Raw genomic sequence first — 19115 nt, 5'->3', positions numbered from 1 at the left:
AGACCTTCCATCTTATCATGGGCTCTCTTTTTAAGTCCAGTATGCAACCATGTTACCAAAACTGAGTACTATGAAAGCAATCAAAGTGAGTATGCAAATGTGATGTCAATAAAATCCTTACAATGCCATGCTCGCTCTGTTATAGATTGTTTATATTTTAAATGTGCATTTAACATTAACAAAGTAAAAAATAAGGTTACACAGTGAGATGACCTCTGAGTTAGACGGTGCGTTTAATGTGTGTTATATTATGGGAACACATTTCACAACCACTTTTAAGCACAGCCTTCATTGTCTGTAAAACAGTAAGCGGGAGTTAGTGGAAACTGAACAAAGTTTCAAACTATAACAGAATGTTCACAAAAACCCTTAAGACTCAGTAACATTGACCTTTAACTGGTATGTAAAAATTAACAAACAAAGGAAATATTACAGGTGCATTACTTCAGATTTCAGCAGCAAGTGGGAACAGTTCATGCAGCACCACTAATGTTGCCTAACTGGCTGTTCTCATTAGCATGATGGCTGATGGAGGAGGACTGGGTGCAGGGTGATGGAGAGCATCCAGGTCTATTTGTTCAAGACTTCAACTAACCTCAAAGCTACATGAGGATTTGGTGAATTCACTTCCTGCTCTGAGTTACCCACTCCTCCAAAGCCAGTGCAGCTGGTATCACGCACATGCTCCATCAGTCCTCTGTTACCTCATTTTAACCCTAAACAGAGCAAGGTCATAAGGTGTCAGCAAGTAGTTCATTTGTTTTAACCATCCTGGAGCACCAGAAGGGTGGAGTTTACTCAACTTGAAAAAGGTCAGAAGATGAAACACTGAAACTAGAATAGTCTACAATTAAGTTTGTGCTGCAGTAAATGTTTTATTTTAGAGGCTACCACAACTAAGAACGTTTTGGGAGTGTGCATGTTGTTTTCTCTAGTTCATTAAATCTATTGTTCTCTGCTGTGGACAATTTGGAAACCTTTTACAGAAATGACCCTTGATGAAATGATGTTTCTCCCTACGTTATTATTGTATTTACAGTTTGTAAGACTTCCACTAATATTTGATCAAACTATTCCCCGTGTTGGGCAAGCTACTTCTTAAAGTGTAGTCAACTAATCTTCACTTGTTACTACACCAGAGCTGTCCCCAGGAGACATGTAGCAAGCTAAGCTAAAGCAACAAAGGAACAAAGAATAATAATAATAATTTCAAGCAAAAAAAAATGGGCGAGCTACTAAAAAGCAACCCAATTCCCTATAAAGTTGAACAACAGTTTCAATTGACCAAGATAAATTTGGTTTATAAACACTGAGTTTAGGTCACTGAAGCCGTTTTCACATAAAGCCTACACTCTGGAAAATATCTAGATAATTTCCAAAGGACAGCTCCGGAGATTGGATTTTTTAAAACTAAATTTTTTCGCATTTCATTATAAAAATTGTTGAACTTTTATTTAGGATATTTTAGAACTCGTAACTTAGCTGACAGCCCAAATATTAACATAATGTTTCCCCTTTATTGGTTCTTTTAACTAACGACGATCACTTCCACTTGTCCTTTTCCTGATTGTTGTTAACAGGTAGCTTAAGATACTAATATCCTCGATGCAGCTGAGAGGAACTGCTGAGATAATGAATACGATTGAGGTCATATTTTAAGTAAGCAGGTCATATTTTAAGTAAGCAGAAAGTCCTGTCTAAAAGTATCTAGAAGTTCTGTATATTTTATTCCTCTGTCAAATTACATTAACCTCAACATAATTCTGTTCCATCCAAACAATCATTTGGATTAATTGTTCAAGAAAATCTCCCCTTTGGAAATATGAGCGTGAACTCGTGCTGTGAAGGCTTGTGTGTATGTGTGTTGTACTAACACAGTTATTTTTCCCCCTGTCACAAATGTTAGGACTTGAGTGGAGTGTGAGTTGTGTTTGAAAGGTGGTAAACCTGCTGAGACTCTTTAATTTCCTCCCTCTTCACTGGCATGAGGGATGGTTCAAAGGGTGACTTTCTGACAGGGCATGTGATCGCTCCTCCGTCCTTTATCTGCCTCCACACATTAGCACGTAAATGAGGCTGCACTTTGGGTTTTGGGAGCTGAAGCGTGCTCAGTGTAAACAGGAGTTGTTCTGTTATCATTATTGGACAGATTTCTGACATCCTAACACCTCCGTTTCATTAACATTCAAAGTGCTGGGATTTTGACACAGCTTCTGTTTATACAGATTTTTGAATACTTTGTAGTGGGGATTGTATATGAAATAATGTATACATAGTATCTCCTCTGCTGAGTGGAGTTACACACGTCTATAGTGGTTGCCAAAGCGTTATGGTGTAAACAGATTGTTACACTAATGCTTAATATTTATAATGTTTCTTTGCAATATCATGGTTTAGAAGACTACAGATCCTAAAGATGATTTGGATGAAACAATTACAAGAAAAGTGAGGTTTTAGTCCCAGTTGGATACAGCATTGTATGTCTAATCAGCTATAGTTCTATATTTCAATGTGGCTTGCATATCTGTGTTGATGTGTATGCTGGAGTGTGTTCTCAGGCCTACAGTGGGGTGACTGCAGGGTCCTGAAACTCCATTGTGATTCAAGCAGAGCTTATCGCATGGGAGAGAACTGGCAGCCTCTTAAAAGGTATTATATGTGCTCTCGTTCTCTTTCCCTCTGTCTGACAGGAGCCCTTGGGATGAAAGGGAAAAGCAGTGGAAAAAGAGACATCGGTTCCCGACATGGGGAAGTCTTTGTTTCTATTCTCTCCATCCCAAGTCTCTTCAGGAATCCTAATTTCCACCATTCACCTACCTATCGGCAGATAAAAGCTGGTTGAAGGGGGGGATTTCCTCAATTCAGACAGCTTGTAACCAGTCTGCATGAGGGGAGCCACACAAAGCTCTGGAGTGAGGGGAGGTTGGAGCACAGATTTCAAATCGCTTTGAATTTGAACACACTGGTGAGCTAGTTGTACCAAAAGACATTTTCGCAGAGACTGATCTGAAACCTGGCTCGGAGTCTCTTAACTGCAGAGTTTGGATAACAACAGTGCCATACGACATGAAAATCTCAGCAAATTGTAGATATTTCCAAGAAACAAAGAGAAACATGTTGAAGGGCCATGTGAAAGGCTGAGCATGCCATAGACTTGTTTCCCATTATGTTGGTGTCTTAAACCACTCTTATTACGGCTGTTTCTATTTGGGGGGATGGTGCTTAGATGGTGATGTCCAAGTTCAGGGAATGCCAGGCTTGGCAGCTGATATCCTCAATGCGGCTGCTTGGCATTAGAATAAGGCAAGGGAAAGTCCATGAGTGTCTCTGGGGAGTGGGAGGTGTTAACTTCTAATGGTTTTCTCTGCCACAGCCCTGACATCTGCAGGCCTCCCAGCAAAAGAGAGTGAGGCCTTTTTGAAAAATTAATGGAGCTGAATGCATCTCACAGCAAGGAGAGTGTTGGATTAATCAGCACATTAAGGGCTAGCTCCGGATTGGAAATAATTATTGGAGCTGACAAGGTGCAGAGGTGCCAGTGCCAGCTCCTTTCAGGAATGCATTTTAAAAAGCAGTTTAAAAAGCCTTCAGATGTTGGCATTATCTTGCGTGACCAAATTAGGAGCAAATGAGAAAAGTTTATCTGGCATTTTGGAGTATTGAAAGAGCTTAGGCTTTATAAATTATACAGTGTGTGTGTGTGTGTGTGTGTGTGTGTGTGTGTGTGTGTGTGTGTGTGTGTGTGTGTGCGTGCGTGCGCGTGCGTGTGTGTGTGTGTGTGTGTGTGTGTGTGTTTGTGTGTGTGTGTGCGTGCGTGTGTGCGTGTGTGTGTGTGTGTGTGTGTGTGTGTGTGTGTGTGCAGGGTGTGCAGATGTTTTCTGCACGTGGGGGGAAGGGATGCAGGCAATGAAAATTATGGGTAAATCCCTTTTCACAAAAAAACACCATAGGTTTCAGATTAAAAGTGGATGGTTTGTTTTTTTTAAGGGACTGCACAAAACTTTAAGGGGGATTAATTTAAATGGGTGCTTGAAACTATCATACTGTTTGTGCAAATGAAAAGTGGCTGTCTTAACACCCTGAAAGAACCAGACAGTAAACTGATTACTGCTGACCACCCATGAAAAGCATGAAGAAGGGGGGGAGAGGAATGATTTAATAAGCGACATGTTTTCCTGCCTTTCAGAAATAATCCTCTATAATTTTCCGGGGATGTGATTGGGCATGCGTTAGAGTCATCATTAATATTCTTTACATTTCAGACATCATTTGCAGAGCTGTTACCATCTGAACAGAATCAAGGTGATGCAAGCCAAAGCAAAGATAAGACATATTTTTGTCAAAATGTTAATAATGGAAATCATATTCATTTATATCCATATGTGAAAAATAAAACCCTATAATTCTTTATTTTAAAAGGGCCTAGGCTTTGTGATAGCAACCTGCGATTTGTATGGGGGAAAATGAGCCAAAATGTTACATGCACAATAGTCTTTATTGCCAAATTTGTGCAGGATTTTGTCCGAATGGAAAGGATAGTATTTTAGTCAAATTGCAAATGATTCTTTACACACACAAAAAATTATTCAGGAAATGATTTTCATAAAAATCCAGTGAAGTGAATGCCCTTCAGCTACACTGTCACACCCTGTAATTACATCACATTTACTACATTTTCATATTTTAAACAATGTTTCCGTTTTCAGTGATCTCAGCATTTCTTTCATGCTATCCTCAATAAAATGAATATGCCTGAAAGCAAACAGTATGTGACCAAATGGATTATAGGCACTAGTTCGTACATCTTCATGGTGGTAAGAAGACAACACTTTTGAAGAGAGGTGGAGATGACATCAAAAGAAATTCCGTGAGGAATTGGAAATGTTTGGCTGACCGTTTGATCTTTAAAGCCCCACCATCAGATATGTAACATTGGATAGAGATCTCAATTATGGCTCTTATTCTCTTTCAACAACAACAGCTCACCAGGTAATAGCAACACACTCAAAAACAAATTGGAGGGGCTGAGAGGCGGCAATAATCTTTACAATCTCTGTTTCACAACAATGGAGCTGCAAACTTTAGGCCGCCGTAGAAACTTTAACACTGTGAATGATCATTTACTTCAGCCAATATCCTTTTAATTCTGTTGTCTCCAATAGTGTTACTGTTCTTGACACTGTAGAAACACAAAGCATGACTAAAGTCTAACCTTGGATATGTAGATGCAAAGCAGCTATACACCTAATTCAAGGGATACAAATATGATTTAACAATTTCTGAGAGTGATTTTTAGAAAAGGTTTTTACTGAAAATATAGGTAAATTGAAAAAAGAGAGATCATCTTAATTACCTTGAAATTAGACTCATATTTCATGGTGTAGATGTGACAAATTGACAAAGGTAACAGATTTCAGTTATTTATACCCGAGGTCAGTTGGTGATCGTCAGAGATTGCATTAAACACTTTGTATTTATATGCTTAGTATCAGTGAAATTGTGTTCAGCTCAATGTGATGTAGATTATCCCCACTAAGGTGTGAACAATTATATAAGTGAATTGCTTTATATCGAAAACCACAATATTTAAACCACTTCCAATATAAATACTCTTCCCTGTAGCCTGTGGGTGTAATACTTATATTTTAAATGAAACTCTAATTTACAAAATCCGTGTGTGTGTGATTATATTACAGAGGCCTTACCCTCGGCCACAGAGCCTCAGGGGCAGGGCTTCTGTACTCTGTACTCTAACAGTGTAACAACTGAAACTAAAGGGTGTCAAACTCAGAACATGTCTCTTTTCTGGAGGAAAACTTTATATTAATCACAGTGGGAAAGTGTCTCTGTTTATTCTACTTAAGTATATTCTGCACACAAAGAGTTTAAATGGATGCCTGATGCTTGCAGAAATGAACTATGCCTTAAGGAAATGACAAACTTCACAAAGAGGGCGTTATCAGGAAGACATAGCTTGTCATTACGACCTGTCCCCCACCTACCCCCCCCCCCCCCCCCCCCCCCCTTGCCTCTATCAACAGAACAAACCATCTCTGCCTCACAGCCTCAGCCTCAGGCAAGGCATTCTGGGTAGTGTTTGAACACACCTCTGCCTCCTCATTTCAAAAGCTGTTTAGATCTCAGGAATATTTATGGATCCCTTTTGAAATCTCTGGATATTACACACATCCAGGAGAGAAAACATTCTCAAGCAGCATATTTTTGTAATTGATGAAAGAGCTATGAGAGAAATTCAAGACCACAGGCTGCTCTATGGAAAGCTTCATGTCTCTAAGATGTAATTTTCATGTTGTTCTGTGAACAATACAATCAAGTCCAGGAGCCATTTTCAAACATCACATGCTGAGTTTGTCACCATTCACCAGTAGGTAGACTAAATAAATACTTTGTATAAAAAACAACAGTACTGATATTTAACCTTGTTTGCAGCATCTACATCTTTATTCTCCACTAATAATTCTCCTTCTGCCTTTAAACCATATAACCTTTGTTCCACATCTTTGTGATCACTTAATGCACAATTACATGTTTAGAAAAGCAACAACAAGGTGTCTATAAAGCAAACTGTCTCTAACATAGCCTGCAATGAAACTTTCTCAAATCTCCTAAAAGATATTTTAGAATGGTCTTGGACTGGCACCATGGGTGCTGTGAGGGTGCTGAAGGTACAGTATGGTGGAGAAGCTGAGCTGCAATAAAGGGCAGCTGCACAAGATTTAATGAGGGAGCAGGGGATACGGCCCTCCCACCGCAAATCATCACCACTTAATGGCACCACTAATCCCTACAGAGACAGTGCTGTACACTCAATTGGTCTGCCCTCCATGTGGCAAAATATCCCAGTTACATTTTCCCACACCCGGCATCACCAGTTACCTGTTCACAATCACTAAGTGGTGCCTCTTTGAAAAAAAACTGACAGAAAAAGGCATGAGCTGGCTCTTACAGGTGATTCAGTCTGGAGTATGTTCTTCTGAATTTTGTTTCATCCACTTTATAACTGTGGACTTGCAGGTGTAAAGAACTAAGAGGTGTAAAAATGTGCCCATTATATTTCTTCACTGAGACTCTTTTGTTTATGACTGCTGTTGGCCACATGCTGCTCAACTGCAGGCCAGTGATCACTCATACTTCCAGGGTTGTAGTGTTATGGGGTAAGACAGATCCCTCACCTTTGGTCCTGCTCAGATGCTCTTCACATTCTTGAAAGCAATCTTAATTGGCCCTGAGCGTGAAATGGGATCTTTGAGCTGTGGAGTGGATAGTTTCTGACCTGTTAGCTTTGCCAGGAGTTGTGGCCTACATTTCTCTGCATCTGTTCGCAAAGAGCCTCAAGCTGCTGTTATTATCACCAGCAATGTGCATACAGGCCTCATTTAGGCTGCTCATTTAACACAATGATGTTCCTTTGTTTATACATAGCACGAGTGATTCTCCTGTCTGTGTTTTAACTGAGTCTCCTTCATAGCTGATGAAGAGTTTCTGGTACTGCTCAACAATCAAACGGTACGAACTTGCACATTACTCTCAAACTCTAAATGACGAAATGGAAATTGATTTGCGAAGCGTGAAACCCTAAACCACACTCTACGAAAATGTTCCACAAATGAGTGTGGTGGTCTCGATTAAAGGGAGCACTTGCATCAGGGTCTGTGACGCAACCAATTGTATTCCCAACTGGGAGCTTGCCTTATTTTCTGGAGGAGGGATACCGATTTCTCATGTCTGAAAAAAAAAGTGAAGATTTGCTGTCTCCCAGAAAACACTAATATTTTGACAAAAGTTGATACTTTAGTGTCAGTGGGACCCTGGAGCAACGGAAACAAAATCTTTATGATTCTTCTTTATGATGTTTTTGTTTATGAGCAGGTACCTCTGCCTGGGAATTCACCCCGTCATGTTGGGACACAAAGGGCATTTTCTTCATAGCACAGAGGATATGCCCATACATGTACTGCTGCCCATCTGCTGCCCCCCCCCCCAGATCCAGATGTGCTGTGCTCCCGGCACAGTCTGAGTTGCCAGCTGACGGGAAAGCATTTCCCTGGCAGGGAGCAAAAAGGCCAGATGAAACAGACAGAGGAAGAGGATTAATGCTCTCCTCCCCTATTTATTGGGAATCTGCCTTTGCAAACACTCACCACTTACAGTGTAACTGACCCATAAACAACTTACGATTTGGCTTATTGGCTTTGATTTTCTTGAGTTGAAGAACATGCCATTTTAAAACATCAAAATGTATCCTACATATGCCCGATGAAAAAGTGTCATTACTGCTTGGACATTACTTTAAAACTTGTGTATTCAACCATTGCAATATTAAACTAATGTTTATTTTATATAAGATCATGGTTTGTAAAGACAGAGCCATATTTCAGTGTTCATGATGCAAGAAAGACAAGCACTTTAAATCAAAGCCTTTGATGGCACAGATGATTCTTACAGTGCATAAAAGGAAGGTGCTGGCCAAAGAGGGCAAACCTCAAGGGCTAGTGCTTCATATTTCTCTCCAAGAGGATTATGGAGGACTTTGTACACAGACATCCCTTGAAACCAAAATGTTGCAACTAAGCTAAATGATGATGATTAGAAAAATAATAGAGAGCTCAAAACAAGTTTATTTCCTCTTGCTTTGCAGACAGATAATAGGTCCCTACAAAGTTTGTGTTGTCACTCTGAAAATGTGGAGTTATTTGGAAAAGATTCACTGGTGAAAACACAAATCAGTACCATCTTTATCCTGTGGCAGTGAGTGAATATGAGGAGCCACCAGTGAAAACAGAAATGGAGTGAAGCTCATGCTGCTATTGCCCCCATCATCCTTGACAAATGGAGCAGCAATAGAAAGGCCTCTTTGAGTGAGTTGTAACTTTCGGCAGCCCCTCGCAGGTGTGGGTGATCTTTCATCCTCCCAGCCCTCCTCCTCCTCCACATCGACGTCCTATCTCTGGCCTCCATCAAAAGTGAACGTGCCGCCCCAGGTTCAGATTAACTCCACTCTGACAGACCAAAGGCCTTCCCTCCTCCTGCCCCTTTCCACCTCAACTCACACATCTCCTACAACAGGGGAAATTAGGGCTAGTTTAGCAGATCTTACAGCACCACTAAACGCCGCCCCAGATCGCTCACTGATTGCTTGGCTCAGTCCATTGTGTCTCTCCCACCACCTCCACTCCCCTTGCTTATCTTTGCCTTGGGCCAAAAGCAGCTTCAATACCCCCCCCCCCCCCCACACACACACACACACACACACACACACAATCCTCCCACCAGCTTGCCCAGAGAAAATATATAACTAACTTATTGAGAACAGTCGCTCAGCAGGGTCAATAGATAATATCAGACTGTTGCCTTGTCACAATGTTTACTTAGTGATTTTCCAGAAAAACACACTCAAAGTTAATATTTCTTTTAATTGTGACTTTGGATGCAGGGTTTGCTTTAAGAGCTCCGTTGCAGGTTATTTTCCTGGGAACATCCCAAACTGATGTTAGTGGTAAGAGATTAACCTGCACATGTGTTGTTCACAAAAGAAAGCCTAACTCAGGAAGAGCTATAGGGATGGCTTAAAGAAACTTCTCCCTTTAAAAATGTAATCTCAAAACAGGTCTTTGATTTAAAGACTTTTCTTAGTTTTTCTCTTTCAGCAATTATGGACGATCAACATTTGTGGTAAAATGCTTAAACACCCTTGTTTGGGTGAGACCTATCATTTGTCTCTCTTGTCAGTTTCCTGTTTTCTTGAGAAACTCCCCTGACCTGGCTGGCAGGCCCGCCTGCCCTGAAGAGCACTTTCCCTTTCCTCAGTCTGTATTGGGTCAACCAGAAGGGTTTGTGTGTGTGTGTGTGTGTGTGTGTGTGTGTGTGTGTGTGTGTGTGTGTGTGTGTGTGTGTGTGTGTGTGTGTGTGGAGGGGGTTCCAACTTAATCTGACCCATTGCTCAGGTCAGTGAGCTGCTTACCGGGTCTATCCAAACATAGGGGCTTGTTTTGCTAAAGCTGTGGAAAGAAGAAGTACCCTCTTAAATCAATGCTTTACTCAGAGCTGTGCACATGCAAGGTTGTTATGCGTGAAACCACAGGAGGCAGAGCTGGCAGAAAACCAGCAGCGTGCTCCTCTTTTTCGTACTCCCCTTACCATGAAGGCAAAATAAAAAATACAACTTGCCACTGTACACAGCCAAAACTTTTTCACCATCACGGGCTGGATTGCTGCATTTTTTTAAGCATATAAAGTCAATCCAGTATTTTCCCCGCAATTGCTATTGTGCATTCAAATGCAACAGCATTTTCATTTAGGCCTTACACAGCTTGTGCTCGTCCTTTGACAGAAGGGAATTGCACTCTTAAATGCATCCAGCTGTGTGTACTTTTTCTCTTGACATATTTTCAGCCAAAAGTCCAGCCCTGATCTAATCATGACGCTGCAGAGAGACCAGATTAGGCAGCGCACATGTATGTTTGTTGTGCACAGATGGGAGAAGTTTTAGTTTTTACTCCAATGTTCAGGTATCATATGATCTAAAAAGGAATGTACAAATCAGCCAGATTTATTGTTCCTGTTTCACAGATCGTCTGCAAAGGCAGTGGGGGGGAGATATTTCCTCTAGATTGAGGAGGAGTTTAAGGCATCTTTGAAGTAGCTGTAAGACTTGTAGGGCACTAAACTGCCGTGTCACAGAGGAGAGCAGATGCACACTATAGAGGTGAATCGTCATTTATGTGAATTTTTATGAGTGCCCAAAGGCACCTCTCTCATACAGAATCAAGGTTCTTCACTTTCAGTAAGGTAGAGTTTTAAGTAGAAAGAAAGGAATGCACATTGTGTGTCTCTTATGCAATAATAACTGCAACACCTGTTGCACCAACAACTTTAATATCACTTGTGATTAAATGCAGCACAGTAATTTTGAACCTAGGTTATAATGGACTTCTGGCAAACATGGCCACTGGTAAAAGGCCTTTGTTGTGACAGTAAACAAAGGCTCTAATTTACCATAATGGTTCTATGGGTCCAATGCTCTGGGAGATGCAATGGCCAGTCTCAGTAGCTTAATTATCTTTCTAATTTGTATTAGCACTGGCTATCCTCTCAGGGATAATTATGTATCTAGTGCATGAGAGAGCTTAATGAGGTTAATTTAAGTCTTTACATGGAATACGGGTTAAGTCACCTTAAGGAGGAAAAAAGGCCCCACCGCTGCTGATTGCTGTGTTTTTTTCCTATATAGATGATGACCATAAAGTCTTGGAAATCCCAGTGGAGAGCAGAGGTGCAGTGAACTTATTCTCAGTGGTAACAGCAAGCAGAAAACACAGGTTTGTTTGTTTGAAATGAAGGATGGTCGGTTTCATTGCTTGAGAGCAGCTTTCTACAATAGATAAACCTTCTCCATGCTGACATGTTGAAGATAGAAATCAAGGAATCAGATGGATGTAATGTTCCTATCCTCCACCACCTTGCTGCCACTTCCCCTTCTAGTCACATTATCAAGAAATCCCAGCAATTCTTCCAACCAAGTGTTGTTGTGCATTGAAGTGAATCATGTTTAGCAGCTACTGATAAGAATTGTAGCTTTCTTCATGATAAATTCCGACCAAGGTCCTGCGATCATGCATCATTTCCCTCTCAGTTCATGCATTCCATGCCTAGCACCACCAGCACAAAATACTTCATATTCTCTCTTACAAGTGAGTGTAATCCACAACTAAAGAGCCTTCATTTATTTGCTACACCCCTCCCTGTTTTGCTTGCTCAATACTTTGCTGTTTTTACTGCAGGTTAGGAAGGGAAACCATCTTATCTGTGACTGGGGGGATTTATTAGTGCAAAAAAGATAATTGCTATTCATAGGCCACTGGGGGCTGATTTACAACCACTAATATTTAGGATTCCTAGTGCCGTTTCTCAGCTTTTTTATCTCCAGCCCTGCCTGCAGCATCAGGGGAAGAGAGGTCAGGTTGGACGATGAGGGATGGGCTGGGCAAAGCCTCAACTCACAGCAATTTGGCTGAAGACTGATGTGAGAGGAAGTTGCTGACATGAAAAGGCCTCGTCCACTAAGGTCTGCCTGCAGCTGACAAACACCTGTTCTATTTTCTTTAATCAGTCTACAGCTCAGGTCTGATTTGTCCCCATTTTTGTGTTTGAAAGCAACCCTAAGAAAAGTTGAAAATGATACAAAAAAAAGGAAACACTATAAAGAGCAAGTTTTCTTAAATCCACCCATTTCCTTTTTTTCTTCTTTTTTTCTGCAATCCTGTTATGGGGATTTGCTGTGAGGTACTGAATTATCCTCACAAAGGTCATACGTTGGTTATGTTGATTGTCTTACCTGAAACACAGGTAGCTTTTTGTGTGTAGCTTGGACAGAGTTTGTTGCAGGCGAAACAGGAAATGAAGAGTTTTGGGCCTGTCTGTCCATGCTGATCCTCCAGCTGACCGGGAGGCAGCGGAGGCTTCAGCATGAGCACTCAGATGTGAGGTCATAGGTTCAAAGCCCAGGTGTTGTGCCTTGCAGCGGGACACTTCCCAGTCTAAACAGTGTAAATGATTTCAGAGAATGTAGAGGTTAACCCGAGATCAAGCAGCTCCTCCTCTGAAGACACTCTATTTACTGTATCTGTCAAAGACACTACTTTGTTACACACTGATCAGAGTGTGTGGGGTTATTCTGTATCCCCCTTTACATTTAATGCCTTTCATTTGAACACTGTAAGAACACTTTCATACATTCCTGTTCACTGCTAAAAAGCAAATTTCAGTAAACCCCAAAACAGTCCTATTGTGTTTTGAACAAAAGTGATTCTAGATCACTTTGGATAAGACTTAAACAATTATCAAATTACATTTTCAATTTGTTGTCCCAATGAAGAGAGCATGTTGGAGGATGTAAACCGTGATATTACAGCAGGAGAAAAAAAATGAACGCTGCAAGAGAATCCCAAGAACACTCAGCTGCCTCCCTTTGATTCATGTTCCATTGATTTAATTTCTCATCCTTAAGAGATGTCACTTTGTCAGAAAATGTATTCATGGAGCATATGCGACTCTTAATAACGCTAATCTTTTTGCCAGAGCAGAAATCTCATGGAGGGATAATCTGAGATAAATATAGTTAATTGAGGCCAGGTGAACTTTCTTTATCAGCAGCACAGTCAACCAATCTGAAGTAAATGTGATAATTAGAATGGAGATGTCTTCACTTAGAACAGAGCTTGCTCCTGTCCTACAGCCATTTTCCTCAAATTATATCTGCTTTCAAAACAAATAATAAGATAATCTGGAAGCAATAAGCGAGAAAGACACCTTCCACAGTTGCCCCCTACTCGCTGTTGATACTGTGCACAAGTGACAGTGCTAATCTTTAACATACAAATTATAATATAGTAACTGCACCAAACCAGATTTAGCTTCTCTTCAAAAGAACACAAATATGAATCAGGTAAAAAACAAGCCGTTCTCAGTTCATTTCATATGGTGAAGCATGAAAGGGTGTTCTCTTTGGCCAAGCATGCAGCTTGTGCTCTGCCTGACCACCATTAACACCCCTGAGAAACCACGTCCTAATTACTCATTCAGCCTGACAGAATCTCCTTAATTACAAACTTCATTAGCCTGCAGGACTTTGTTTTCCTATGAAAAAGGAGGGAGCAGGGGACAGCTCGGGCCAAGGTGCAGTGGAGGCGAGGGGTAGGGGCTTTAGCACCTTATTCCTCCATGTGTTTCTTTTTTCTTTTTTCAAGGGAGATGTTAAGACCTCAGTCAGAGATCTAATTAGATTCATGGTGAGAATCAGACACCTTTTAACTAGCCTCTGGAGTCCCTCTAAAAGGACAGCAAGATCCAGGGTAAGAGAGGCACAGAGAATTAAATGGACCCACTGCTGCCTTTCATGTGTGAAGTGGCCTGATTTGCCATGTCCTCACCTCCAAATACAAAATAACCTGCAGCACTTACACACCTTGCACCTATTATACCTTGCTTATAAACACATTGTGCAGCCCATGGGGGGAGGGGAGGACAAAAGCTGCTATAAGACCATGCACAGTGGCTTTTGGCTCTTGCAGTAATTGGACTTGAAAAGACATATATTACCATTACCTTGTTAAGATATTCTACACTCAGCATTGCACATGCTTCTTCTTAGCCTTGTTTTAAAGTCCATTTATCTGAGAATGCGATGCACAATAGTGCGGATAATCACGTATCTTACGGTGTCAAAGTCACCTGTCATTTCTGGTGGTGGTATTCATTCAGAGTTCATACGTTCACACCGCATGCCATTATATAGTTAACAGCACTTAAGCCAGTGAGCATTACCAGCAGTTAGAGTCAGGTGAAGCATGGAGCTGCTGATTTATAATGGAAGTGCTCCATGCATCGATGTTGGAAAGTTACAAACCCTCGCTGGTCCACCTTTAAAGTCTCTCTGTGTACGAGGAGTGGGATTGGTGCTTCTAATGGAAGAGTAATCATTTAACCTTAAGCTCACATAAACCCTGCACACAAAGTTATGCTTGTTATTAATTGGGAGGCAGCTGTCAGAAAGTCCACTAGAGATCGTTAGACAATGTAAGCATCCCTCTTCTTGAATGGTTAAGCTCTGCAGTGTGGAGGAAAAACATTGAGTGAATGGGAGTGAATGATTAGCAAGTATAATTCGGGTTGGTTTCTCTGTGGAGGTGTTAAGATGTTCACTGGTCCATAATAGATGTCACAACCTGAATCACTACTACCAATCATTTACACCGCCTGTCAAGCAATGCTCCATCTCTCTGTGCAGTTGTAAGCTAAACTTATTCTCACAACAAATAACCAAAAAAAGCCTCTTCTTCTTCTTCTCTTACTGCATTGCTTAAACATGTCTGTGTAGAGACGTCAAACACATCAGCACACTTTCCTCTCTAACACATTTTCAACACATGGCTGCATTTTTTTTTCTACCAGGGAGTTCAAGAACATCTGGGACCAAAAGAGAGTAGTAACAAACATAAACCATCTCTTACTGCTTCCAGCCCATATTCTGTGTACTTTATTACTTCCATCTTTGTAGTTGTAGTCTTTGTCTCATGCTTCATGGGGGGGAAAAAACGCATACCGTTTAAGGTGTGTGTGTGTGTGTGTGTGTGTGTGTGTGTGTGTGTGCATGTGCTTAACATACACCCAAAAGATTTATAGTCCCAACCCAGGACATCCAATTTCTTGACACAAAGTCTATTTTGTCATACAGCAGTTTTCCACAAGGAATGTCAGGCAACGCAAAGAAACCCACTGTGTTCCCACAAATGCATATACACACACACAAGACACACACACAACCCCCACAGGAAAATGTTGTTTGTGAATATTAGTCATTTTAAAACTAACATCAAGTGTCTGTTGTGAGGAGGGAGGAGGGTATTATGACAGCACTGACCAAAGAATTTTCACGGCTTTGCAGTGATGCCACAAATAACTTCAGTGTCATATGAAAAGCTAATGAGAGTAGGCATAAGAGTTGTGTCAGCATTCAAGAAGACGCTGTGTGAAGCTGTGGAGAAGTTGAAATTTGATGAATAACAAGAAATCCCTGCTCAAGTGTTCAAAATGTTATCTATTGTACATTAGGCTTCACAGAGAATAAAGGGTTCTGTTCAATACTCTTTCTTGCCACTTGCCATTCTGGAGTTTATATGTTCCAAATTAAAGAAACAGAGACAGTCCTTTTCATTTTTTGTGTTATTTATGTTTAAAACAGATCGATGTAAACAAATACATGCAATAAGCTATTTCAATGTTCTAACTTTTTTTTGCGGTGTGATTTGGATAAATAAAGGCTACAACACAGAAACAAATCTTTTTTTTAAACATAGAACATCAAAACAATGTACTGTATATATACATATATGTGGGGTCTTGTGTCAATAGATATGAAAAAGTTGGCCAAAGTGCACAAGCGCTGTCCAAAGGACTCACCACTAGTATTTTATTCTGCCTCACTTTCCAGACACTAAACACTTGGCTGCTGTCAGACTGAGCCAACAGAAACTTGATATTTCATGTTTCGGGGGGGGGGGGGGGGGGGGTGTGATTTTCTCTTTCTCAGCTACCAAGAGGGGGAGACACAGCAAAGCTCAGAGGGGTGCAAAGCAGGGAAAGAAGAACAGGTGCCCACAATTTCACCTGTCTGTTCCACAGCCCACTCTCCAGCAGCTCTTTTACAACTATGCTATAATTGTAGCCACATTTACAGCCCTTTCACTGGGATGAAACAGCAGCAGAGGAGAGGACTAAGATGTCAGTTCAAGACTTGAGACCATTTCATTGTTTGAAATCATATCCTGACATGGGATGACACATAACATGGCCACAAGAATAAGTAGCCTTCATGTGGATGTACTAGAACCATACTGAAAAGAAATTTAGTATCAACAAGCTAAACTTATTGAAGTTATTTGGCCTGCAGCCTGATAATTCCAGAGGTTTCTGAAATCTATAGTATTATTAGCAAAAATAGCTGCTTTTGTGCCACGGCACGGGGCAGCAAGCAGATGGACTGGTATTGGTGCTGATGATGTGGGAGGGGACTCGCAGGTCAAGAGACACAGAATAGTTCAGCAGGCACATGTGATATATTTAGTGAGGCCATTGTTTGTTTTATTTAGGGAGCGAATTGAGGATTTTCCAAACTGCAGGGCCCCTGAGGTATTTTATCAGGTGTACAGTCCAACATATGTTAGACATTAGTGCACTGAAGGGAATGCTGGTTGCAGATACAATCCATAAAATGTTTGGAGATTGGAACGTCAGAGGACAGGGGGTCGACAATCGCTCTCTTCAGAGCTGGTGGATGTGTAGGAAACACTTATATGCAAATGAAACTGCATCAGATTTCAGCCTCAATTCCCCCTATCATTAAAGAAAATAAACCTGAGGAATCTCTTGGCTAGCAGCAGGTCCTCAGAACATGAATGTTTACGAGATACGCATTAAGCAATGAAGCCATTGGAAATAATAAGAGGAAAACACAAGGCCAGTTAAGGCCTAATATTTCTGAGGTTTTCCAAACCGAGATGAGCCTGTGCAGAAGACAGGCCGCTTCAGGCAGATGCTGAAGGTGTCCGCTGACTGCACAGGGCATTATGGGACCTAGGCCAACAAGAAGGCTGACAGAGGGAGAAAGAGGCATCTGTGCTGGTGGAAAAACAGTTGAGTGTAGTCTAAAATGCAGCTCTCAATGAATATTTAACCATGAAACAGCCATTTGTCACTTGTATGTCTGACTGCAACATCTCATGGGTCATGTTGACTGTGGTCTGTGAGCATGGCCTAAGGAGCTCCAAATTCTGCAGAATAACCTCTGCATGGGTCCATCTGAGAAGCTTTAAATGTGGCTCTGTGCGTTGTTCATCCATTAACAATCATGTTTGGTGCCAGGCAGTAAGTATGTGTATAAGCTGTAAGCCTGTTTTGTATTCATTAATTCTGATGGGGAAATGAAGAGACTTATAAGACATCCCCACAAAAATACAGGTAGACCTTTTTTTTCTTGAAAAATATTTTTTATTATTATTATTATTATTATTATTATTATTATTATTATTATTAATTATAATTATTAATTAATTTTCTTTTTTATTAAACACGATTTTAATTTATTTTAATTTGGATTGAATTGCATAAAATGGAATAAATAAAGAAAGTATCACACTTCATTAAAAGCAATAGGCCTATGAGCGTTATTATACTTATAAAGGACCAATAATTGAATTGAGAAAAAATTCAAATCATTGAAAATCAAAACGATCATTTCACGTCCGAGCAGCCTACTTCCGTTCATGGCAGCAGAAAGTTGTTGGAGAAGGCTGAGTTAGTGTAGTCCGACTGCATTAAGCAGACTCGATGGCAAATTGCTGCGTTTGGAAAACATAATCATCAGAACACATCATTGCTGCAAACGCCCCTCCCTCATTATTAATAATAAAGAGAGAAACTGAATCCAGGGCTCCGATGTTTAATTTATAATTACGTAAGCTTTTTGAAGGGTGATTGTATGGTAATTGCTCATTAGTTTTGTATATTTATCGCTGCACCTTATGTCAAGGCCAAGGGATTGTGTAGGGTTCATTCTCTCGTTTCAGGGATCAATTTCAGAGTCAATTTGTGAAACGGGACAGATCAAGTTAGTCCTGGCGTTGCGTTGTTGCAGAGCCGGCTCACAGGTGCCACCTCATGAGCTTCTTTTTTTTTACTCTGACGAGATGTTCTTAAATGTAACTATAAAGAGCAGTCCAAAGGTTCCAACAGAAAACATGTTGCCAAATGATCCAAAGCCGTCCTGTCAAAAGCCACTTCTCCTAACTTAAGAGATTCCAGTTCGATCAATTATTGACCTTCAGTCCTAACACGAAGCCTGTCCTTCGCCTGCTCCCTCCCTCTGCCACTATTCACATTAGTGGTGTCAGCGGACGTAATTATACCTACTAATTGCAGATTAGAGGTTTTGGGTCAGTGGGGTCACTTGATAGGAGCGACTACTCTTTTCAATGACGGATAATCATTCCACGTTGAAGACTAAATGTTTCATGCAGCGGGGCTTCGGTCCAACATGTCCAAATCGGCTCGCTCCTAAATATTGAAGGAAGAATCAAACAGTTCGGGAGCTGTGATGATTTATGGAGAGTTTGGCCTCTGCACGGAGCGGAGCAGCTTAAGTTTAGATAAGTGGGTCACAAAAGGTCCCCACAGCTGCTCCATAACGCACAGCACGAGCGCGTGGAAGAGGGGTGCGATATGTGACGACTACATAGACTCCGCTGTTTGGACTGCGGCCAAATTAATTATAGCCCGATTCATGTGAACTTGTAGTCACTAATTTCTCTTGGTCGCCTTTTAAAAAGCGCCAAGGTCTGAGAGCAGAAAAAATAAAATAAAATAAAAATATCAGCCGAGCTTTAATGGTGCAATGCTTTTTCTCTACGATAACTTAGATGGATATTTTATTTCTTAGATGACTACCTTTAATTCAAATGTTTAAATAGAAATTTTAATCAAATTGTAAGTATTATGGTTTTTGCCTTTAGAGTAAGAAGCCGCATCAAATGTCGACTGTT

This window comes from Labrus mixtus, chromosome 6, assembly GCF_963584025.1.
Source record: "Labrus mixtus chromosome 6, fLabMix1.1, whole genome shotgun sequence".
Taxonomy (NCBI): domain Eukaryota; kingdom Metazoa; phylum Chordata; class Actinopteri; order Labriformes; family Labridae; genus Labrus; species Labrus mixtus.
Note: the sequence above shows the minus strand (reverse complement) of the source record.